General features: G+C 37.2%; 1 protein-coding gene across 2 annotated transcripts in view; it reads right to left on the bottom strand.

The window, feature by feature from the left end:
* LOC139133082 (thymidylate synthase-like) overlaps positions 1-27,571 on the bottom strand; it is a 396,310-nt gene that overhangs the window by 174,810 nt on the left and 193,929 nt on the right. The window lies entirely within an intron of this gene.

Genomic DNA, 27,571 nt, shown 5'->3' with positions numbered 1-27,571 from the left:
TTAGGGAGAGAGGAATCAAGGAGAAATTGTATTTGTAAGCATTGCACGACGTAATTAGCAACCTCATCACTAATCATTGAAGGCATGACCTCCTTTTCCTTGTGCAGCTCCGAATCATATCAGTTCATGTATTCAACTTGGTTAGGCTCGCCCATTATTAGTAAGCTTACATTGCACATTTGTCTTATAAGCAAATTAAATTTTGCGTTGATGGAGCCAGTAGTTACCTCTTGCACCCGAGCAAGCAAGCAATAGTACATTGTTAAGTACCAATTTGACTAGACTGTAAAACTTGGTCTCAACATCCAGGTTGTTTAATACGTGAAAGCATGGAATTTCAAGAGGAATTTCCTACTTTCGAACAGATGCTCTGAACAGTAAACAGTTTTAGTCCCATCCAGCTGTTTAAATTGTATGTTACTTTTTCTTATCCACGAAACATACCTGTGATTATAGCTGGCATATTCAAAGTCTATGAATATGATGCGTCTTCCTTGATTTATCGATAAAACATTCCCTGTTAAGGTAGAACGCACCTCGGGGACAGAAATTCGGGCCTTCAAATTTTTTCAATTTTCTTCTGACCTACCAATTGTGGGGGCTCATTTTGAAGCTCTTGGCGAAAGAAAAGTTTTCACCGTCTTAGTTTTTTGAAAATCGAAAATTTTATTTTTTCCATAGAGTTTACACAGGGATGGCGGCCATTTTGAATTTCAAAATATCGAGAAATCGCAAGATATTTGTCTCTCTAGTACCAAAGTTTGCACGGTGACCCTGATTTTTATTCTTGCTTTGGTAAGAGAATGGTTCAAAGTTTCACTGAGGAAAATATGAGCAAACGTTTAAGTCTTTCACTTTCGAGGTGCATATTCCCTGTTAAGAAAAAAGAGATGACCAAAAAACGAGGCATTGAAATTTGTTTCAAATTTAATGATCTAAAGAGTAAACACTTTTTTATACATTTTATTATGTATGTATACATGCATAAATGCATGCATGCATGCATGCATGTATGTATGCATGCATGCATGCATGCATGTATGTATGTATGTATGTATGTATGTATGTATGTATGTATGTATGTATGTATGTATGTATGTATGTATGTATGTATGTATGTATGTATGTATGTATGTATGTATGTATGTATGTATGTATGTATGTATGTATGTACGGGTGGTTGGCTGGCTTAATTGATTGTGCGACGAACTGTGGACGATGACTGGATCAAAGGACTGATAGATGTATGATTGAAGAATAAATTGATGGGTGGATGGATGGGTATGTGACTGATAGATCAATTGGTGGATGGACGGAAGGATGGACGGATGGATTGATAGATAGATCATCGATGTAGGGATGGAAGGAAGGATGGATGGATAGATGGATGTACAAAAGGATGGATTGATGGATGGATGGTTTGACGGATGCTGGACGGATCGGTGGGTGAATATGCATAGATGGATGGATAGATGGATTTGTTGTTGATGGATTTGCGGATGGATGAATGGATTGATGGCTGGATTTATTGACGGATGGATGAATAGATGAATGGGTGGGTAGATGGGTGGATTTATGGACGAATAAATGGATGGGTAGGCGGGTTCATGCTGTAGACGGAGACCAATTGTAGGAGTCCGATACATTATTATGGCGGCGTTGATTATATAACTAGATAAATATCTTGATATAGAACAAACTTTAGAGAAAGCGTTCATTATCACACCTTCACTCAAGTCATTGTGGCTGAACACCGATGGTGAGGAAATGTCTTCGAGCAATTGTCTGCAAGTAGAATGATCAAAAGAGGTGTTTGTTTGCTTAGACTGGATAGGAATATATGAGTGGTACATCAAATCAAACCAAATCATCACCATCATTACCGCTACCAACACAATCTAGCATCCATCTAGCATCCGTCAAACCATCCATCCATCAATCCATCCTTTTGTACATCCATTCATCCATCATCACCACCACTACCACCACCACCACTGCAATAAACATCAGCATTGTCGCCACCATCATTGGCATCACCATGATGTTGAAATGTACAACGAAGTGATTAACACCATAAATACTCACTGTACATAACGTAGCTCGTTCTTCAACCCATCTCCGTAGGCTAACAATTGTTGAAGCTTGGTATTATGATCCGCGTTATCGAGTGTCTCGGGAATACTGGCTAACCAGCTTGTAGAGAATGATAAAAACCATGTTTCAACAAAGTAAGATACCACTCTATGACAATTCTTGCTGTTATTTGCTTCTATTTTTTGCTTGTAGATGTATTAAAAGCTATAGCAAAACGTTATTAATTCTATCACTCAATCCACATGTCGTCACCTTCAACATGCTCGATTTTTCTAACTCTTTTCAAAATTATTTTGTTTGATACTTGAAAATGGAAAAACGTGAAATTGTTTATCAAGTGCCATGGAACTGAAAAACTAAAGTAAACATACTGAAACTTCTATGCCAAGTGGTGCTATACGCCTATGCAAAGGCAACTGTAAACAATGGGTATTCACTGCTAAATAAAGTTGTCACTGATGGGAACTTTCATCTACTGCGCATATATAACTGTACAATTTCATCTCTGTGACATGCATTCGCTAACTTATTTAAGTTGGGTTTTTTAAAACTTGCTCAACTTTCATTGTGGATCTCAAAGTCCCATCGACAGTTGAGGCAACCTGAGGAGACAGATCACTTCCACGCTGTACAGACGAACTTTATACACTAGGTCTATTAAAAAGCGAGCAGGAGGAGAACGGTTCATAACCAAGCACAAAAAAGAAAATATTATAATCCACTGCACGAATATACAAAATAAAGCTATATTTCTGTTTAATTGCCGTTCTTGATTTAAATCTTTCATAAATTAAGCAACTACCTTAAAGTTTAAAACTTATTACAGTTTATTTCACATGACACACGGCTCGACTATTAGCACAGTGCTAATTTGCAAGCACGATACATTTTAAGCCTGATGGCGCCTTATCATCAAAAATTAAATGTTATTGAAGTGCGGTCACATATTAGTTAGCGAAAGCTATTATTAAATGGCTAGTGATTTAAATTTTTACTTTTCACATGTTTCCAGCAGGAAGACTGGTTGTTTTTGTAGTGGCATGTCCATGCGATGATATTCGGCAAGTTTTCTTGCGATTTTGACACTGAAGGTTTCGTTCCTCAGATCATCCACGCAGAGGGGTCGTGACTGACATAATTCCATGACGATAAGATCATTTAGAAAATAATGGTGTACATGTAATTGAGTTACGATACAGAAAAGAAAATACAACAAAATCATGTAACGTGTACCAAAACTTATAATGTGAAACAGAAACAACAGACAAACCCATGGCGCAAACAGTCCTGTCCAGATCATTCAAGTGAATGTAAAGGAGATACGGTTGTCAAACCGATAAAATTGAATCCATGTAAATACCAGATGTGAACTGAAATGCTCACGTTTTTCAGTACATATTGCAGTTGTCTGTAAATTAAAACTTTTGCCACATGTTGCAACTTCATTGAAAGTGTTATGATTAACATCAATAACAATATTCACCAGAGATTAATTCCGAGGGTCATTAAGTATATAAATATGTAATTTGCTGAAATAAAAATACTAAATTTCTTTGACTGCTGTTATTTTATCGCCATTTTATATAGCAAGTGTAATTGCCTTTGGTCACGTCCTTCAAGCTATATTTGCCAAACTGTGAAAGCTCATAAATTGACTGACATGAAAATGCAAAATATCTTTCACTAGTACAACATAATTATCCCATTAACATTCCTTATATCCCTAATTGGGAAAGTTAGATTAATATGCAAATTAGTAACTTGCCGACGTAAAAATGATAAAAAACTTTCATTATTATTTCATCAAATTTCTTTTCAATGTACATAGCATGTTTAATCGACTTTCATTGAGTCAATCAAGATATATTCCTAATTACAATTGTTACATATGCAAATTAGTGATAAGATGTTTTAAAAAGTCAAAACTGACAGTGGTAATATTATATCATGGTATCCAGATTGTACGTAGCAAGTTTTGTCACATTTGATAGAGTCAATATCCAGATTATATATCCCTAATTAAGAAAGTTCGTTAAATGTGCAAATTAGTAATGATAGTCAATTAAAACATTATTCTGACGCAGCCTTTACTTATACTTAAAACCATTTCTTTTGATTCGATCACATGACAACCCATCCTTTTGAAAAGTGAGACCGGTAAACTGCTTCTAAGTTATCATTCTTTTGGAATGAACTTACCTGAACAAATTCTTCAAGGCGACCTTCCTGGCAAATGCCGTAAATCTTCGGAGCCTCGTTTTTCTCTGCGAGGAGCGTGCAGATTGCCGTCTCTAAAAAAGCTACCACCCGGATTAGCCAAGACGTCAGCGTAGATACGCATTAGAACATTGCTTGGAATTGAAGAACCTTTGGGCGTTCCATCAGATGGTATGGTGCATTTGTAAAGGTAGTTACTCAAATCATAACCCCTGAAAATCAAAGTAAAATTAAACTGACCCCTTAAGGATAGATGATATATTTAAAACACGCAAGATTTAACGCAAAATTGCTGTGATATACAGCACTTGACATAAGGAAGTGTCATGTAAGAAGACAATGAACCTGTGTGCCTATAATACCTAACATTCAAAAATACCACCTCAATGATGAATAAGAAATTTTTGAAGTAACAAGGGCAGCTGGAGAATGAAAATATTTCTACTAACACTGCTTACAGAACAGATTGGTATAAAGTCGCCCTCTTTCAGTAAGCAAGCCAGACAAAGTAATTTGAAAATCACCCAACAATATATACTTTGAGAAACTATGCTGAATTGTCGATATCGGAGACAAGGTTAAGCTGGGACATAATAGTCAAATAATCACAATAATACAAACATTGAAGTTTGTAAAATATTTGACAATGAGATAGTTTCTGTACGACTTTATTCCATTTAGAAATACTGCCATGGGGAAGTGTTTATTGCCAAAGCAATGGATTCTGAACATTTTAGGGGTTATGCTAAAGTCAAAGCGGCTGCGATTACGGACGATCTCATAAACTTGCAAATGAAATCGACAGACTTCCTTTTCTTTAGCCTGGGTCAGTCTAAATAGAAAGGATTGTGTAAGTGCTTTCGTTTTTGTGGGCCGACATGACTCAGTAGACGTCAAAGTCGCTCGTTAGGTTTCACTATATACAGCCTATGGTCAGACATCATACGTCTTACTCTTCAAAACTCATACCAGATATGACCTTTAAATGCTGCTGTGTTTCAGTATAGATTGCAGTTGTCTGTAAATTGGAATTTTGCCACAAGTTTGGAACTTCATTGAAATTGTTATGATCGACATTATGAACAATATTCACCGTCATCATTAGGTATACAAATATGTACTTAGCTTAAATGAAAGTACTAAATTTCTTTGACTGCTGTCATTGTATCACCACTTTACATAATAAGTGTAATTGCTTTAGGTCAAGTCCTTCAAGCTTTATATGCCAAACTGTGAAAGGTCATTTGATATGCAAATTACTTGCTGTCACTGTCACAATATATCTGACGCCGTAGAATTTACAGCGACACAAAACAATGAAATGAGACAAACAAACATGGTTCTCACAACGCGGTTGCATTAGGCGAAAGCATATATTTGAAATCATATACTAAACTAATTTAGCTCATTTTATTGATACAAAATGAAAGAAACTACATTAACTTTCTCATATACCGTCTTAGATTATCTCATTTGAAAACAATGAGTTTACTTTTGATTGTTTGCAAATTCGAATTTGGAAAATTTAAGTGATTATTTTAAGGGACTTTGTGTAGCCGAGGTTTCTATATTCCATGTAAAGATTTCGTAGGTGTAGGGATTGGGGATTTGACAGAGTTAGATATACATTTTAGCGCTAATATTGCGACTGTTGTCGCAATGACAAATTTTGAAGGTAGCAGAAAGCGATTGCCAAATTCGTTAAATTTCCAACCTTTCAGACAACGTTGACTGTCCATACCGCAAAACATGACTCGGTAAACACTTGAACTGTGAATCCCAAAGACAATTCCGAGAATGAATTACTTGAAATTTAATGCGGTTTTCATTTTACGGGCTACTTGCTTTTTTAATCAACAAGAACAAGACCAAATATGATTTAACAAAACAGAGCAAAACTTCGTCACACTTTGATGAGGATCAATAGGTACAAGACATTCGGAAAATGGCTTACCTGAGTAACTCAACATGTATTTTATCCCTGCAAATAGTTGACCATGGTCCTTTCAAATATTGTCGACACCATTCATTAGCTTTCTCTTTATGACTTTGCTCCATACTTTCGACGAGGCTCTGCATTTCTTGTTCGCAGCTTACGCAATGAGAAAACTTTGAAGAATTAATCGTGTTTTTGTCAATATTTAAGTAAATTTATTTGCCCAATCGCCTGAACATAAACAAGGCAAGATCTCTTCAATATAAATTACAAAATATCTAGCTCTGAATATTCATTATTCAATTGTGTCAAGCGTTTACTTTCTTTGAAACAAATATCAGTTAACATTTGAACATGAAGCTCTGAAATGTTTTAAGTTTATCTAATTTCTATGAACAAAACGAGTCAATTTTCCAAACTTTCTACTTTTACTTATAATGTTCACTTGCCTTCCAATGTACATTCTCTTCATAAACGAAGTATATGAAGAGAGTGTACGTTGGCATAGTTACATCGGGTCAAAGAATGATAGTGTCCTTGTAGCGTTTCTTATGACGTCTACATTACGTTTGAAACAACCATAACACAAGTTATCTTTGTTGAATTTTATTGGTCAACAGCAACAACGGCATCATGACCAATAAATATAAACAACAATATAAACAACAACAACAACCAGAACCAGATCTCTGGGTTCCCTATGTGTACTTTGGCAGAGAGTTGCATTAGGTGTCCGTGTAGCGTTTCTTATGACCTACACAGTAGGTTTGAAACAACAACAACGCAACAGTTATGTTCGTTGAATTTTATTTGTCAACAACAACACAAACAACAACACAACTAATAAACATAAACAAGAATACAAACAACAACAATCAGATCTCTTGGCCCCCAGTTTGCTCTGTAGGCTCTCTAAGCCAGGCCCTCCACTGATTTCCGAGTATAATGCGTCGTTAAAGTTGGTAAAATTACTTTTCAGATCAAAGAAACTATTAAAAGATGTTATAACCATGGGACATCGAAGTTCCTGTGCCAGCAACGTAAGGAAAATGGCACTTTTTCTCAGTACCTTCATGAATCTGTGCCCCTCCATCCCATGACCTAAATAGAATAGTCCCACTGTCACGTCGGTCTCGCCCACCATATAATTACAATTTCACTCACGTTCACGATGCATTGTTGTAACTTGTCTTCGTCTGAACATGCAATTTCTTTTGTTTTCAGCATTTATCCTTTCGTCTGTGAAGACGAATTTTACTGGTGACTACTAGAATTTTCACTGACATGTTGTCGTTTTCACAAGATACGGAGCGTTTGAAAAGTCGAGTTGCTTTTACGTGCAGGCAATGCACATGCCATTTCACGTGACGGTTCATACCTCAGTGGGGACGGACTACACTGTGTACGATCATCCTACCTCCATTGTACGATGTTGTTTGTTCCCGGCGTTATACGGCTTCCCATAGAATCATACGCAGGGCTAATAAATTACATGTTGAACTATGCCGCTCGGTGACTTTATTCAAAAATCTTCCTTCAGTTATTTTGTAAAATTATGTCAAACTGAGCACTCACTGTGACACAAATCCACTGACCAGGTTCACGGGCGTATGTGGACTGGGTAGTTTTAGTGTAGAGTTATGCTACATTTCAATGGTCTCGAGTCTACGTATCAGAACGTCGGAACGTAGCATATAACTCTACTCTGAAACTACCCAGTCCACTGAGGGGAGAACCATTTAATTTCTGGGGGAGGGGTTGGAGGATTTTTGGAAAAAAATTGGCAGGTGAAGAAGAAATAAAATTGACAGTTATGTCTTAATGCCCATTAATGACCAACAATAGAAAACATAGTGCACATAGTGCACAGTGCTGCCATACCCATTTCCTCCAGCCACCCCTCGAAATCAAATGGTTCTCTCCTTAGCCTGTAGCCACAGTTCTTAGCAACTCACTGCGAAACCAAGAAAGCAGAACTCAGGATTCACAGGGGGGTACTTCCATGTAAGCTCTATTGAAATGGGTTCAAAATTAACGATTCGATTCCCTACGAACAAAGAGGCCTCATGAGCGGCAGGCCATGACCTTTACCTATTGTTATTTTAAGGTTAAAACGCGACCTCGCCTATTACTGTACGCCACAGTATTTTTCAAAAAAATCGCCAAATATTCTACTGTCGGTTAGTAATCTTCAAGCTTGGCAGAAATATTGTTTATAACCCCAGGTACATATTCATCTAATTTTTAAACATTCTAAATCTTGCGTCACGATAGCTGTCAAAATTCAAGTTCCGGTCAGCATTGATCCAATGATCGCGATTTCAGGTTTGTGACTAAATATAGCTGGACATGCGCGACTTGGGACGGAAGGACACAAGGGCTTGAAATTCGGACAGATTTTATTGTTGCATATGTGGATGTTGTTGCACCTTGCAGTCAGAGCCATGAATTAGTGTGACTTTAATATCCTCAAACAGGTGTTATATTTGTCGTTCTTGCAGGGAATGTGGACAAATATATATCTTTGCATGTTAATCAAAGAAAAAAGACGTCATGTGCGAGTAGCGCTATTACAGAGCAATGGAAACACACCAGTATTTCACGCTCAAAAAATCAAATTACTTCAAAATAGCTAATACCGTAGAGGCAAGGATAGATTACTAACCTGTTGGGTAGCACAGATCGCGTGGATTGATCGAGTCAAGCCGTCAAAATCGCTGTTTCAAAAATTTCACGCGCAGAGCGGCAAATTCGCAAAGCACTCGGTGCCGGGCGTATGTCGCCGATGAGGTTACCTGACGACGCGACGCTGTAAAGGTGACATCGACATGCGACACAATTGCGACTTTGACATTTGTGCGCATGCGTGTCTATGAGGTTATTTCTATTCAATCTACTTTGCCGAACATCTGAAAGATCGATCAGACTTAGATTTTCGTCAAATGATTGACTCTTTGTAATAAAAGTGTGTGTTTACGCAGAGTAGTATGTAGAGGGCATTGTTTTTCAATAACAAATCTCAAGAAAAAAAATGTAACACTCTTTATTTTTAGATTTTTTTCTCCCATAACTATTGGTTACCATTGACGGCAGGCGGCAGCTCAACCTGCCGAAAAAGGTGCTGACGATTTATTTGACATTTTTACCAAATATAACAGCTTATAATCGCTTGCTCAATAGCTTGAATATCTCAGATTTACTAACAACGAACAATCGTATTGTTACGGAAAATCTTTGTCTCTGACTATAATTTGCCTTCTCTCCTTAGGCATCAAAATTAAACTTCCTATTTCTGGCTACTGGTTACAAACAAAGGGCTTGTACCATATGGTTCTCGAACAAAGAAATAACCTGGCAGATTTGAATTTCATTTGTGAACTATTTTCCATCATATAGCACAGTAAATAGAAAATACTACAGCATTTTTAGCTCACGTGTTCACAAACGTGAGCTTATGTTGCAGCGATGCCTGTGTGTCTATGTGTCAGTCCGATCAGTATCCCGAAATCTCAAAAACGGCTCATCAGATCGGAATAAAATCCGGTAAGATTCAGTTAGCAAATGGCAAGAACTGATTAGTTTTTGGTGCTGTGGCTTGCACACTTTTTGGTCATTTGCATAAGTAATGATTTTAGAAAAAACGGATATACATTGAGAACGACTGCACACAATTTGATTATATTTGCTTCAAATATTGATCACACCAGAATATATGAGCCGTGAAAAGTATTAAAGGGTGACATTAAAGATAATTGCATATTCAATGAACTTTCCTAATTAGGCATATTTATCTGAATTGACTCCACCAAAGTTGATGAAAGTTATTATCTACAGTAAAGATGCCATGATGCAACATTATTGAAAGTCGTTAAATATTTTTACATAAGCCAATTCCTAAGTTGCATATTTAAACAGGCCCTATAAAAACCGGATTATCTTAAATGTATGCAAATGTACAAAAGTCACGCTACTGATCGAACGTACCATGTCTGATTCCAGAATCACATAATTTTGCCATGTTTCAGGCGTTCATTGTCATTAAATCTTGCATATGTCTGTGAATGTATAGCGACTAAACTTGAGTTGACAATAAACTGAAAAAAGGTTCTTTTTTGTCGGAGAACGCATAATGTTTCAAAATGTGTGACCCCTCTTTGCATATGTCACGTAAGTGTCCATCATGATTATTCAAATTTATCATATTGTCAAAGTGATGCTATGAGAATTCAAAACGACCGCCCAGTGTATGCAAATACCTGCGTCATCAGTAATCCCCCTTTTGTGCGCCAACGGTCCTGTAACTTCCCGTTTAATGAGCTTTCCTAATGAAGGATAAGTATTTTGATTAACGCGACCAATGTTGACAAAACTTCTTATGTACATTGAAGATACTATGATACAACATTTATCAAAGTCATTTAGCATTTTAACTTCGGCCAATTCCTAATTTGCATATTTAATGAACTTCCATAATTAGGCATATATACAAGTACCAGAATTTACTTGATCAAAGTTGCTGAAACATGTTATGTACATTAATGATACCAGGTGAAAACAACATTGAAAGTCATTTAGCATTCGCCTGTCAGGTAATTTTTAGGTTGTATATCTAATGAGCTTTCAAAGTTTGGCATACAGAGCTTAAAGGACTTGACAAAAGGCAATTACACCTGCTATATTAAGTGGTGATAGAATGACCCAGTTAAAGGAGGTATTTTTATTTTAGCTAATTACATATTTGTATACTTAATAACCTTTAGAATTAATCTGTGGTGAATATTGTTCAGGATGTTGATCATGAACACTTTAAATGAAGTTGCAAACATGTAGCAAAAGTTTGAATTTACACACAACTGCAATATATGATGAAACACGTGAGCATTGTCAGTTCATATCCTGTTAGTGAGAGAAGTTTCGTTCACTTCCGTTTTCTCCCAAAATTGTTGGCCACCATTGACGGCAGGCAACGTTATCGGCAGCTATCCCTGCTGAAAAAGGTGCTGCCGATAAAGATGGCATTTGTTTCGATCCTTTTGCCCTTTTTTACATCAAATATTGCAGATTGTACGCAGTTGCTCCGTAGCTTGACTATTCATATTTTAAATGCAATGGATGAAATATACAACCCACAATTGCATTCACTTTGTCACTCACGCAAAGTCTTTGACTCTGACTATTAGCCTAATTTGCCTTCTCGTACGGTCATCAAATTTACAGATTCTATTACTGAAAGAGTTTGTACAATAGGATTCTCCAACAAAGAAATAACCTGGCAGATTTGAATCTCATTTGTGAATTATTTTCCGTCATATAGCACGGTAAATAAAAAATTACCACAGCTTTTTATGTGATGAAAGTCTCGTTAGCTTCCCATTTTCTCTCGTAACTGTCGGTCACCATTGACGGCAGGCAACGTTGTCGGCAGCCTCACTTACCGATAAAGGTGTTGCCGATAAGGGTGACATTGTTTCGATCGTTTTGCAGCAGTGTTCGCCACCGTGCCACCAAACATCACGGATTGTAATCATTTGTTCTATAGCTTGACTATCTCAGACTTGAAATACGAGGGTTGGATCACCGTCCCTCCACCCACGGGACGGTGGTTGGATGAAAACTTTTGAGCCTAACTATGAAGCCTAACTATGAAGTCCCGCTGGAATGAGTTTCTATGCTATTTTTTTTCAACATAGTCCCCATTGCGGTCCACACACTTATGCCAGCGATGCTGCAGCGCTTGGATCCCTGCTTTGTACTTGGTTGTCAAAAAAAGTCCTGAACGGCGAATATGACGTCATAATCATCGTCAAAATGCTTTCCAGCTAACAGTTTCTTCATGTTGGGGAAGAGATGAAAGTCTGAGGGTGCTAGGTCAGAGAGTATGGTGGGTGTAGAACGAGTTTCAAACCGCAGCTACGCACTGTTGCCATGAACAAGAAACCTTATCTCAACTTTCCTCGTCCTTTTTGGTAGCCTCCCGTAACTGCCTCACTGTTAGAATAGTACTCTTCATTGATAGTTTGTCCCTTTTCTAGGAAGTCATCTGAAGAGTTGAAATAAATGCAAACCAAGTTTCATTGATCTGGCTACTTCATGGTTAGGCTCAAAACTTTTCATCCAACCCTCGTACAAAAGGTCACACGTAGACCCTACAACGTTATTCACAATCTTCGCCTAAGATTTGGTTAAATTACCTTATTACAATGGCATCAAAATTACAGATTCATATTTTAGTAGCCCTGCATATTCTACAATTTTCGATATGCCAAACACTTCACTATCAAGGCCGGCAAAGTTTCCGCTGGGATTTCCAAACCTGCGTAAGGCTGTACGCAAATGTTTTTTGTTTGCCTAAAATGTATCAAAAAACGCGTACAACTACAAATTACCTATAAATTAGCTCTGTCGACGGTATTCATTTCTTTACTTTTCTTGTCTACAACTTCTGACGATGTTTTGCTTCTTGAAATTTATCATCGCTGCTCTGAAGTCAAATTTGCCAAATCTTGGCCCTTCCTTGTTATCACCATCAGATCATTTATGACATCTTCACTCAGACAATTACGTTTCAATGTTTTAATAATGTATCAGGTACTGAATCCACGTTCACATTGGACAGATAAGACTGGAATCACGGCTGCAATTATGGCCAATTTTGTCGCGATGGAAACATGGAAACTCACTGCTGCTCGATGGCTGGCTACCGTCGATGGTTTGCTTGCTTGACATCTTTTCTACTTCCACTTCTTTTGATGGTGCAAAGAAACTGTCGATGGTCTTACGTTTTGACATACTTTGGAAGTACTGACTAAACCGTAAACAGCAATTGGAAAAAACTACCGGACCACTCTGATCAAAAGTATACATTTGTACGCATCGGGCGCAACGGAAAAAAGAACATTTTTTGAAATAACGACGAAATTTATTGAACAGCCTTGAAGGAAAAAATTGATGCGACGTAATTGACACGATGTAGGACAAAATGTTGCAAAATCATGAACATTTTTTTTATCAGCAAACATTTCATTTTAGTCCTGAATAAACTACGCTCATGGGAAACCACGTGTGTTCATGTCTTTGTTACGGAGACTGTGTTTTTTTTTCAATACGTATCGGAATACGCAGACGCCCATTTACTTTGCGTACTTTAAAGTAATTATGCGTGAAATACGCAGGATTTTGCGTTAACAGAAGCTCTACAAGGCAGGATTCTAGGAGAAGCCAATGCGATCAGCTCCGTTTCCTATTCAAGGTAACGTAACAAATCACGTCATTGGCTCAACACCGGGAAATACTGGTCACGATATTCAAATGAAAATTATGTTTAATCATATGCAAATAAGAGCTTGGCTTTCAGACATGACTATGTGTAGAAGCGACATTTCACTTTTCAAATTCTACTTTACAAATTAACATTACAGATTGATATTTTGTTCTTTGAAACTCTGCTAACAATTCAACACTTGTCTTGAGGTTGAACCTGACGAACGTAGAATTCAAATTATTAGTCTCGAATACTCAGACATACAGAATTTGCAGCCGCAAAATTCGAATAACCTAAACGTGCAAACTTCCCAGTTACAAAATTCGAATTTAACAATTTCAATAGTGCAAAAATGAAGTTTTCGAGAATGCGAAATTTGAGAGGTTAGAGCGCCCTCTATTACTCCGCATGTAAACCCGATTTTTTTCACAAGGAAGGTTGAGCCACAGTCCCTCCACACATGACGGACTGTGGTTGGGCCAAGTGTTCTAAAGGTGTGTCTCAGTATCAAATAGCAGAAAAAAATTATCAACTTTGGGGAGATTATGTTGCTCTAATCACTGAAAGTTCTTCTGTGAATTATTTTGAACAAACTCTTTACCTGAGATAAGATTTTTTACCGTAGCTTTGATGTAATCAAAATTGGTTTGTACGGTAAAGATCCACAGAAACTGTTGAAAAGTCTGGTCCATGATTTGTTTGATTATTGTCCTTATTAGGGGCGTCACTTCCACATGGTTACACCAATATATTTACGTAATTCCACGATTATACGGAGGAAAAAAATGAAGTTTGAGAAAGTAATTTAAATTTGATTTACTGCAAAATTTACGAAATAATAGAACAAATGTACATTCAGTGAAACCCTTGAGGATATCAGTGATACATGAATTGAATGGCAACGGCTCATGTATGCAATTTTTCAATATGTATCGGATAGCTGTTGTGGCGTGTTAGCCGACATATCTCGCCCACAATTGGAGTTCTCCGTCATATGTTTCCCACAATGTAATAAGATGAAATCCAAATACGAACAGAAATTCACTCCATACACCGGAAAGAAAAATAAAGTCAATTTTGAACATTTTTATCTCTGAAAAATATCCGATCGTTCGTTCGTGAGTAGTGTAGACCTTGGTTTGTTGCACTTTCACAGTTCCAAAGCTGGGCTCGAAATTTACTTTTTTCCCTGGTAGTCCACTTCGCCTACCATTTTCTGAAGTTGGTAGTCCAGTGACAATAGCTGGTAGCCTATGCATATCACAAGACAAGAAAAGGCTATTTTTCAAGATTCTGCCCATTGAAGTGAATTTTCTTGTCATTTGACGTGAATATTGCACACCTTTAATACTCCAGGAAACAGGTATGATTGACGATAGTGATGCTCAAAAGTTTGGTGACCTATTGACAACCCGTTTCACTCTCAAAGTTATATGCAAATTTTGATAGTCGTCATGACAACAACACGGCCTTCTCAGCACTGAGACATACTGTAGCAGGGCTAAAAATAGACCATGGGCTTTCTGTAGGGAGGAGGCATAATTTCCGTGTAATTGTGATTGATACATTATGATCAAAATGCAACGAAAATGCGTTTTCATCGGCAATCAATTCCAGTGCCTGTCATTCCAGTACGTCAGTTCAGATAAAAACTTTGTTGCAAAGTTTCACCGCACAGTTGTCTTCGTAATTTGCATAACAAAGTCATGGTCTAGCCTTTCTGTGTCCAGCTGGGTTTGACTGCATTTAGCGCTTCCCAAAGTGACAGACTGGACATGGTATGCCAGGTACTGACTGAATTTCAGGTCCCAGGCTTTGGTAGTCCGTGTGGGCTACCATTTCATGGATTTGGTAGCCCCAGGGAAAAGTTAGTTGCTATGCGGGACTACCGCTAATTTCGAGCCCTGAAAAGTCATTAAATCATCCATAAACATATACTGTAATACGTGCTCTTTCGATTGTTTATCGTTAGTCCTCATCTTCCTCGGCATAGTCACTTCAAATATTAATATTCTTACTAGTCATGGCAGTATCAGGAATTTGCAGCAACTGCAAATTCAATACTTATCAAAACTCTTTGTATTGATGAATATTATCCTGTCGTCTTAAACTATTACACGCCTAGGTAAAGCGAATTATATACTCGACATTCGGTTGAAATTCAATTTCGATTATTGACAAAAAGATTTTCTTGAATATCGTTAATCCTGACCCGTTCATTTGTTTTCTTACATAAACTGACATACTGCATTGCTTTTTTTGAGATAATTTTTCGTTCTCCTTCTCCATATGTGTTATTTTAGGTGTTTTGTTTTAATTGTCGTTGTTGGTTATTTTTAGTTCGTACTTTAACACGACTGGAACTTATTTGGGATAAGTGGATCTTATAATAGTTCACATTAAAACCAGATATGAACTGAAAATGCTCACATGTTTCATTATATATTGCATTATATGTAAATTTGAACCTTTGCCACATGTTTGCAACTTCATTGAAAGTAATATGATCAGTATAATGAACAATATTCACCGCCGATTAATTCTAAAAGTTCATGAAGTATACAAATATGTAATTAGCTGAAATAAACAATATTCACCGCCGATTAATTCTAAAAGTTCATGAAGTATACAAATATGTAATTAGCTGAAATAAACAATATTCACCGCCGATTAATTCTAAAAGTTCATGAAGTATACAAATATGTAATTAGCTGAAATAAAAATATTAAAGTTCTTTGACTTCTGTCATTGTATCACCACTTTATAGCAAGTGTAATTACCTTTGGCCAAGTCCTTCAAGCCATATATGCCGAACTGTGAAAGCTCATTAGATATGCAAATTATAAATTTAATTTATAGCCGATATGAAAACATGAAATGATTTTCGATATTGTTTTAACCTGGTATAATCATCAATGTACATAGCATGTTTTGCTAACTTTGATCAAGTAAATCCTAGGATATATCCATAATTGAATATGCAAATTAGGAATTGGCTGAAGAAAAACTACTTAATGACTTTCAATAATGTTGTATCATAGTATCTTTAATGTATATAGCAAGGTTCATCAACTTTGGTCCGGTCAATTCAGATATCTATCCCTAATTAGCAAAGTTCATTAAATATGTAAATTAGGAATTGGTTGAAGTAAAAATGCTTAATGACTTTCAAAAATGTTGTATCATAGTATCTTCAATATATGTAGCAAGTTTTGTCAACTTTGGTCAAGTCAATTCAGATATATATCCCTAATTAGGAAAGTTCATTAAATATGCAAATTACGAATTGGCCGAAGAGAAATGCTTAATGACTTTCAATAATATTGTATTATAGTGTCATTAATCGACATAGCAAGTTTCATCAATTTTGATCAAGTCAGTTCAGATATATATCCCTAAGGCCAGAGAAAAAAAAAATCTTGTTCATCGGATTTTTTGGACCAAGTTCCAGGAGCGGCGAGCGAAAATTTTTTTTTTTAATTTTTTTAGGCCGAAGGTAAACGCGGTTCTCTGGCATTTTTGCACAGATGCAGACAAGGCAAGATAATTGTTTCCCTTTTTACCAGAAATATCTCAGACAAGAAACACTGATATACTGGTAACTGAATTCAAGACTATATTTCCCAACAATAACATAGGCCATTACATTCACAGTTAGTGTTTGCACAACATATTCTGAGTATTTCAACATTCTCTCAGAATAAAACTGAAATGTACAGCAAATCACTGAAATCCAACAATTCAGTATTGTCCTTTAATATTGTCCTGGTGGGACCTAGCATCTGAGTTTTTTCATTTTACTTTGGCCCCATGTTTTGACCTCTTTACTACTGTCTCTACACAGTTTACACAATGGTCTAACAACACTGTACTGTGATCGGAGTGAAGTTATATAGTCATCATTCAGATCGTACTTTAACATCGACGCAACCATGTGTTTTGTCATTGCCGTAATTTTTTATACTTTCGATGCAATTTTCATTCAATCGGATGCACCGTCCATCTGCTGTCATGTCACGATCTTGTTGAACAAATCGCCGAACGTAATATCAGGACAAACACTGAATAGCGTCTTTAGAACTAACTGTTGGCCATCACGTCGAATGTTGGCGATCAAATTAATACTCATGATGTGACATGTACTAACCTAACCAAATCGACCCACTTTGCGTCGTGATTCGCCAACTTCAGACGTCACAACAACGTGTTGGCGGTCAACTAAGTCCGTACAAACACGTAGGAAGTCTCATTAAAAATCCCATGCCCGCGAAAACCCGACAAAGTGTAGGGCGCCACCAGCGGCAGTACTAAACATATTTGTAATGCGGAAGTAAGAATTTGCCGCGATCAAAAAAAAAAAAAATTTTCAAATATGCCAAAGTAGAAGCGGCGATTCCGATGAACAATTTATTTTTTCTTCCTGGCCTAATTATGAAAATTCATTTAATATGCAAATTAGGAATTGGCTGAGGTAAAACTGTCTTTTGACTTTCAATAATGTTATATCACAGTATCTTTGATATATACAGCAAGTTTCAACAACTACAATCAAGTTAATTCAGATATATATCCCTAATTAGGAAAGTTCATTAAATATTCAAATTCTGAATTGCCTGCAGTAAAAATGATTAATGACTTTCAAGGATGTTGTATCATAGTAGCTTAAATACATGTAGCAAGTTTCATAAACTTTAGTCTAGTCAATTCAAATGTATATCCCTTATTAGCAAAGTTCATTAAATATGCAAAATTAGGAATTGGGTGAAGTTAAAATGCTTGATGACTTTCAAGAATGTTAAAGTATAGTATCTTTAATATACATACCAAGTTTGGTCAATTTTGATCAAGTCAAATCAGCTATATATCCCTAATTAGGAAAGTTCATTAAATATGCAAATTAGCAAATATCTTTCATGTCACCCCTTAATGGTTCCCACTGATAATATATCTTGGTGTGATCAACATTTGTAGCAAATCTCATCAAATTGTGTGCAGTTGTTTTTAATGTATATCCGTTTTTTCTAAAATCATTAATTATGCAAATGAGCAAAAAGTATGCAAGCCACACCTACCAAAAACTAATCAGTTCTTGCCATTTGCTAACTGAATCTATTTACCAGATTTGATTCTGATCTGATCAGCCGTTTTTGAGATATCGGACCAACAGACAGACAGACAGACAGACAGACAGACAGACAGACAGACAGACACACGGACACACAGACAGACAGACATCGCTGCGACATATGCTCACGTGTGTGAACACGTGAGCAAAAAATCAGGTGTCCTATAGCTAAACGTTGCAATATTACTTACCTATAAAAACAAGTGCATTGCAAAAATAGAAAAGTAGATGAGCTTACATTTGCTTAAGCAATATTAATACGATATCCACTTATCCGAATCGTGTCTTCTCTCTCTCTCTGCATTCCAACAAAACCGCCATGAAAAACTCTTAAAGTGTGTTCAATTCCAAAGGTAATCGCCTATGTTGATCGTCATCATGTTTTTTTTTTTACGACTAGTCTTTAGAGTTGAAATATTTTTATGGTAACAAGCGCAATGGTTACATATTCCCATATATCCATATTCTGGGACTTTCCATGTTTCAGCTGTGTGGGTTTGAGTAAGGCGCTTCAAATAAAAGTCTTTTTTTGCCGTCCGCGTGCTAGTAGGTTTTCACAGAAAATTAAGAAAACAAACAGAATGTTAACACTATTACAAATAAAATCACTATTTTTTCAAAGAAACCAGATAAAAATTGAGCTTATGTTAATACACAAAGTGTTTTTTGTCTGCATTTCTTTTTTTGCCAGGCTGGCTGGTAGGTTTTTCAAAATTCCGAGGACGGCAAACAAAGAATTATCTTTAAATGGCCTATGAGCGTCGCCACCATCTTGCTTCATTTCAAAGTCCGCCCTCACACTGGCTTTTGTATTTTTGTCTGAGGTCCATATATATCTCCATTCGTGTCAATGCGTAGTCCTGAAAGGATAATAACTGCATCAAATGCAAAATTTGCTGCAACCCTCCGATCCAGCGTGTAACGTCTCCACTCAAGGTATGCTAGGTAGTAGGATGATGAAAGCGATGTGACACGTGCATTCGGATAAAACAGAGGAGGACTGAAAATGAACAAAACCTTGTGAGGATTGTGCTGAACGAGTTTAGAGAGACCCGGTCGACTGACTTCATGAAAGGATTCATTCTATTCAATAAGCGACTATAGAATCCAAAAGAATATGTGATAACAATAGAAGACATGGGAATTATAAACATGACGTGATACTTGTCTTGCAACAAATATACTTATGTGGCTCAAGTACACAACTATGATTTAGTAATAAGGCACATTATGTAAGACTTGGCCGTACCTTTATTCGTGTTACATTTATCTGATACCGAGAACACACTATGTTTGTATGTATATTGCGAAACAGGACAGACACATGATTGGAAAAATAATTGACAGAAAACTATTTACTTCAGAGCTATTGATTTACTTTTCACATGTTTCCTGCAGGAAAACCGGTTGCTTGTGCAGAGGCATGTCCATGCGATGGTAAGAAGCAAGTTTTCTTGCGATTTTGACAGTGAAGGTTTCGCTCCTCAGTTCATCCACGCTGAGGGTTCGTGACTGGCGTAATTCAATGACAGTTGGATCACAGAAATCCATAGTGTACATGTAAATTTAGGTGTGACATAGAAATAGAAAATAGTCTAAAATCTTGTAACATTTGCCGCATACGACGACAATCAAAACCACTGCAAATATCAGAAAAATGGAAACAGTCCTGTGCAGATCATTCAGTGGATTGTGCGGGGGGGGGGGGGGGGGGGGGGGTACAGTCGTCGGGTTGATAAAGAGTGAAGTGAAATACGGTGAATTAATGTAAACAAAATGACTACAAAGTGTCGGCGGACAGAGAAAGCATAGGTTTCGTTTGTTTACCATGCTTCGATGGACTTGACTGAAATTCATTGGCTTGTGACATTTTGTGTATAATAATATGGTATGGTGCGTTTGTGCCTTTTTGATAGCGAAAAAGGCTACCACGACGGGTAGAATTTAAGGTAAAGGGCGACGAATTTGGACGCGCACACGCTTTAGAACGTTTCTGCGCAGATTTAACTCCAGCCTGCCGCAAATGGGTTATTTTGTAGCGCATGTATTTAACATCACCTGTCATTGTTGAAATTGCGCTTCACCTAATTTTTGGACCAAGTGTCTTAGAAATACATGTGACCTATAATCTTGTCATATTTTGACCCCCTAGGAAGCTGGTTTTTATTCCATATGAGCGAAAAATTAACATTTCTCTCCCATTTATATGGCGCAAATTACCCATTCACCTGGAGATATTGTAAAAAGTAGCATGGTGACACCCTTTTATTTAAAGTGTAAACTAAATGTTAATATGTAACAGGTCTGACCTGAGAGCGAGCGCAGCGTAGTATATCGTCATTGATGTTTTCAGGCAATAGCATGCTAATTTCTGTGTTTGATGCATGATTCATAACTTAGCCATTGACTCGTTGACTTGAGGTTGAATTGTTGTGAATTGTTTTCTAGAATAACATTTATAGCAATTTAACTCGGAAATGCCAAGTTCACTAACGAAAATTATTTAAAACTGGTAAATTATATGATTCCGATCAGTTTATTATATTAAACAGGGGCGGGAACAGAGGCAGTCTAATGTAAAACACGTACTTGATATTCCCGTCGGTAGCTAGCTCTCAGCACACTATTTTTAATTCTCGCGTGAGTTGACCGTTCGTTCTCGCGAGAGTAGGCTTGTTTCAAAATGGCGGCGCCTAGTGATGACCGATCCGGGCCTTCAAAAGTGATCGAAAATAGTCATTTTGAAACAAATTTCACACTTTCTTTGGAACAGAGAGATTCTTTTGTCGGCAATACACATTGTCGAGTAGTTTTTGTGGTAGATGATATCTTTAATTTCACGCAATCCGTGTAAAATTATTCAAAATGGCCGCCTCCATGGAACTCTGCTCTCTTTTCAAACTCGTAGGTATATAGAGATTCCATTCTAAATTTCTTGTACACGCATTAGTCTTAATGGCCTCTCGCTGCGCTCGCTATTATGTCAGGAGTTTATTCGCCAAGTTTGGTCAAAATGACACCATTCAAAGCGACAGGAAGAAAGTTCGAAATTATGTAGTGATATAATTTCGATATCGTCACTTTGTAATCGATACTTATGTTAAAATTTCTTCACAAACATCATGAAAACTATACATTCGATAGATATGGATCTTAAGTCTTGGTATTTATTAAAATTAACTCATTTGCTAGCGTTTTATAATTGCTTTCTTTAGTTTAAGTGAATTATATCATTTTTATTTATTTCTAACGACGCCATTTTAACGTCCGTTTCCATGGAAACGAGCGTGGTGACCCCCATTTTTTATTTCATTTTTGCACTTGCACAACCTCCAAGAATATTTGTGCAAAGTTTCAAGAAAATGACACCACAACTTAATTTTGACGTAATTCGTAGTACTTCAAGGGCGGTGGTCGTCGGAAGGGCGCCCAAAGTCGCTAGGGACCCCTACGACCGATATAAACACTGTATCAAGCTACGTTGGCGATTGATGGGTCTTAATTTACATTGTAAAAGTATGTTGCAGCTATTTTGACATGATGCATCTATATATAGTGCATAAAATACAATGTTTGTAAACAAGAAAGTTGCACATGCGCCGTTCCGACGACCATCGCCCTTTAAGAGTCCTTCACAACCTTTGCCATTTGATGTCTTTATCCTGTTGCCTATATTCCCCCTAGCCTGATTAAAATTATTTTCTTTCATGTGATCTTTGGAAGGAAATAACTTCGTTGTGCCATATATACTTAACAACACATCATTTGACTGTGGAGTTTCAGTGTTCACAATGATACAGTATTGTCTCCAAGCTGAAAAAAAATAGATACACAATTAGAAGCTATACACACGTTTGTGTAGAGTAACCGTGCTATACATAAGAAATGACTCGTAATTTTTGCGATACATTAAAAAACTTTTCGTAAATTCACAGGTGGTCAACTACATGGTAAAGACAACATGGAAATATTTCTTTGGTGCTGTGGATAGTTATGTGTACAGAGAAGCGATGGTTGTACCTGGAGTTAAACTAGGGTCTGCAGTTTTAAACATGATTGAAACTAATTTGGAATAATTGGATTTTCATATTTTTCAAATTTCTCAAAAGTATTTGGTGCCCTATAGCTGAATGTTACAATATTACAAATTACTCAGAAAAACAAGTGCGCAACTTAAAAAGAAAAGCAGCTGTTTACAACAACAGTATAAATCAAAGCTCTCTAGTAATTATTGATTTTCGACAAACAGCATGTGGGCCATTATGATATAATATTACCAAAAAAGTCTTTCAGGTGACATACATCTTTGCAGGTGCCCCACTTCCCAGTGGTTGAATATTTTGAACATTGTACCTTGAAGTCCAACCGGTTAAAATAATGAACAATGCCGTGTTTTATCACTACAAGCAGGGCACTTCCCTGGCACACTTACGGATTCGTCGCCGCCCAAAACGCGCAAAAAAACATGAAAGCAGCAAAGGAATGCACAGCAGTGTTGCCTTAGTAATTTTGTATACGCTGTAGTAACATTTCTGCGGTTTGACTTTTAGTGCAGCAATGCACAGTTTTTACAGCTTAATATAACAGTGACATATGTGTATAGTTCTGAATGTTAGTGTCAGTTATTTTATTAACAGTTCTGTTTTATACAGCACTGTGTTATGCACTATCGTCGCGTATTTTTGCGGGTTTTTTTATTTTATTCCTCATGAGCAGAAAAAAATGGGTTGACACGACTGGTCCGAATTGACGCGCGCGAGGATGAGAAACAAACTTATTTTTTTTAATTTTCCTTGGCCCTAGTGTTTCGAACATACGGAAATAAGTCGATAACATGCAAATCGCTTTAGCAAACCTACAGCCGAACGCTACAGCGACTGCTCTCTCAAAGCGCAGTGCACTATGACGTCACAATTCATCTGTATCATCGAGGTAACTGTTTATCAGTAAACTTTGAAACCTGTATTTGTTCTGGACGTACCTTCACATATTATATCAAAGTGTATGGAAGTCGTCCAATTAATATTAATTGGAAACGGGCGTCGTTGCTTGTTGTTTGAGCTGGCCAGTAGCGTGGTTTCAACGCCTACGACTAATAATGACGTAAAAATGGTGCTTTTCAGATCCCGCAAAAATATAAATTTGATGTTAAACTTTAACTGACATCTAAAAGTACAAAAAAGAAGGCTATTGCACAGCTTTCCACCTATTGATCATTGTACATTACTTTCACGTCCATCGATTTGTCTGCAAAGTTGAAATTGGTCATTCACCAGGTATGACAATACGACTGCAGTTAATAGGGCAAATCAAATAATAGATTGATGACCACCACAGCTCTAGCACACAGAGGGACTGTAATATAACGTGTGTTGTAACTATTTTTTTCACACGACACTTCGTTGTCAACTTTGGTCTAGTACCCAATTTTACGACAGAATATATCAGGTCGAACAGTTGCACAATTCAAAAGTAATGGGAATTTTTTTACAGTTTTCATAAGTGGAATTCTCGTTCAAGCTCGAATGGGGAAGAGATACTGATGAGAAGAACACGTTGAACTTGGATCCCTGCCTTGCTGTAACCTGTGCGTGCGTTTGTGTCGATAAAAACAATTTATTATTATGTATGCCATATTCAAAATAGCTATCCACCGAAGAGCTTAAATGGTGCACTTCCAGTCATTGTTTGGCTCTTGTCTACTTAAAATGACCTACATCAAAAAACTGAACAACGTCAAAATGACAGGGACCAGCTGTGCACTCTCTCCCATTTACACTCCAATGGTTTAATCTTATCCTTTCAACACCTGCAACAGTAGGGCAGGTTATCCATCTTGTCAGGTAGATTGTTACTGTATATCATATTTCGATGATAATGTCAATTTACCAGGAGAACATCAATTATATGGAGTGGCCTTGTCAAAAACAAGTGGTAGTCCCTGTGCCCTGTGCTGGGTATGTCGAAATTCTTGCATTCAAAAGCGGGTTTTTCTGTAACTGAGTGCTCGCCCGAATATGGCACGTTTATTACTGTATTTGAGCCATGATGTCATACAAGTACATACAAGTGCAGACACAAGTGCGCTGATGGGGCGAAGGAGGCCATCTGATTGGTCGAGTCTCGAAAATAACAGTGTGCTATTCGCTTTATAGCACAGTTGGAATAAGTGTGAACTCTCTGTCAGAGAAAAATTCCCTTCTAAATTTTTAACGCCAGGAATTCAATATTCTGTTACAATATGACAGCAGTAAACCATCTTAGGGGTGGACCATTTGATATCCTGGGGGGGGGGGCTTGGAAGATTGGGGGGAAAAAAGATGCCAGGTGGAGTTGCTCGAAAAAAAAAATCTGGCTTTAGGTGGCTGATGGAAAAACAATTATGGACCATTGCGACTCGGAAAAAAAAATCTTGGCAATTGTTCGATGCACACTGCAGCATCAATAAAAATCAAGCAGTAGCTCTGGAGTTTTATAAAGCATAAACCATTTCAAGCTTGAGGAACAATAACTGAATATGAACAATTGTACAGTATACATGACCTGATGATTAGAGGAAGTATGCTGAAATTGAAATTGCTCACCAGTGTTTTCCAGAAATGTGTAAATCTGAATGTATGGATTTTGTCAAAATACCACAAGAAGAGAGACAGCCTGCAAACATTTTACTATTATCGTTTGCGTATAGAAAACTCATAACAATGAAAAAATGCGTAGAGACTCAATCCAATGCGTAATATTATTACGCATTGGATCGACTCTCTACACATTTTTTCATTGTTATGAGTTTTCTATATACGCATGTTTTATTCGTAAATGTGAACACTGTTATAGTGAATTATCTTACCAATGTTTTTCTTAACAAAAGCGAATGAGTTTGATGGTTTTGGGGAAACTCCTATGTGGTAATGAAGAATTAAATGGGCAATGAAATGAGCAGACAGCGGGTGATTTAAGATTAAATGTACATCTTCACTGCAAATAAAACCATAAGTGTGTCATAAATAATACAAACAAAACAAAATCATGTTTGTTTGTTTTGTTGTATGTGAGCCACGTCTAAGACACACAACAAAACTACTGTTTCAGTCTGTAAATGTCACCTCAGATGCCACCAGAGAAAACCACTTCCACTCCAAAATTTCATTTTTCGCCTTGCGAGAGGGGGAACACCCCCTCTCGCGCTCTCCCCCCCCTCGTTCGCTACGCTCACTCGCCGCTCAGTCGCTTCGCTCCCTCGCAGTCCACCCATCTACTTTCTTAAATTACCCGGCTACTTTCAATGTAAGGACAACACTGACAAGTAAATGCCATAAATGTACATGATTTTACAAATATGTTTTTGTAAAGTGAATCAAAAATGTACATGTATTTACATATCTTTATTTAGTTTCTTGAATATAGTCTGTGTGCGATAGAACAGCATCTTGTTACTGGGTGTGAAAAACCAAGCAAACAAACATTGCACCGAAATTTGGTAAAAAAAAAATATATCTCGAAGAAGGAAAGTGAAAAAAAAAGTTGCCAGCATATGCCCTGTAGAAAAAAAATAATTCATGGTGAAACACGTGGGAAAAAAAATAATGGCTCTCCACCAATCTTCCAAGCCCCCCCCCCCCCCCCAGGATATCAAATGGTCCACCCCTTAGCAAAGGTTATACTGCTCGGCTTTGACCAGTTCACTCCATGTATGACTGGCTTTCGATCGTGCATATATTTCATCAATGGTCAAAATCTGTCTTTTATCATTTATTTTATGTGTGATTTATTGCAGCTTAAATATTGAAGGCTTGGTCACAACACAAGTGTACAGCATGGAATGGAATATATAATATTCAACAAATGAATGTACATTGTCATGAAACAAGTTACGTTCTCTGATGTGGTATTCATACTGGCGATTTTGAAAAAAAAGTAGGACAACCTCACAGCCTGAGTATTCTCATTCTCCCACACCATAGCGTAGTTTAGGGACTATAGACAGAGATGAGTCCTAATTTTTGTCGTTCAAGCATTATTAGAGGGTCATAAATTTCGCGCATGCATTTCCAATTGGAAGATTCTGTTTCTGAACAAAAACAAGTGAGCGTTTAATGTATTCGACAGAATGCGAGGAAGCGATGTGGCGGAAAGCCAAATTCTAAATGTGATCAATTTTTTCTTGAATCTATGAAACAGAGATCCAAAGAGAGCCTTTTTCTAAAATGTTATCATAAGGAATAAATTTCGATTTGCCAACAAAACATTAAAATGGAAAAAACCATCAGACTCTGTGTCCTTTAAAAGGAGAAGAGTTTGCTACGGTTGTTTAGCTCAGTTGCCCTGATTAAACCTGTGATCGTTTGCACGTTGTTCATTGGTCGACTAGTAGGACAGCACACGGTCTCTTGATCCGGTAACTTCTCGCAAATAATACTACAGTTCCTTTAAGAGTTGAGTTATCATGGCCAGGGATGTGCAGGCAAAATCAAGAAGAGGTGGTCTTCTAAAATGTGCAAACTACTGAGGAGGGGTCACGCTGTTTCAACATAGCACAGAAGAGGGAGTCACAAAGTTTTCAAAGATGTCAACCTTTTCAAGTTGATTCAATGTACCAAAACATTCCGGGAAATAAAGGCGAGTCTCAAAATATTTTCAATCTCTAAAGTCACGGAAAGAAAGTATCCAAAAATTGTAAGAATTTACAGTTAATGTGGCCCCAAAAAGAAATATCAAACTATCAAAATTTGCCCAAGCAGCGCCGTGCTTGATTCGAGGGAATCGTTTTTTGGTCATCATTTAAGAGGGGCCTTCAGTCATTTTGAGTGTGTAGAGTCTCCTTAACTTTAACTGGGGAGCAGAAAAATTATTTGCTCATCCCGTCATAATAATTGAACACTCCCTTACCATAGCACAGGTTTGAAGGATCTCAGCTGAGTTGCTTCTGTGGCCATTGGCT

The sequence above is a fragment of the Ptychodera flava genome, chromosome 1, assembly GCF_041260155.1.
Source record: "Ptychodera flava strain L36383 chromosome 1, AS_Pfla_20210202, whole genome shotgun sequence".
In the NCBI taxonomy this organism is placed as follows: Eukaryota; Metazoa; Hemichordata; class Enteropneusta; family Ptychoderidae; genus Ptychodera; species Ptychodera flava.
This window is presented reverse-complemented; position numbering and strand designations above follow the sequence as displayed.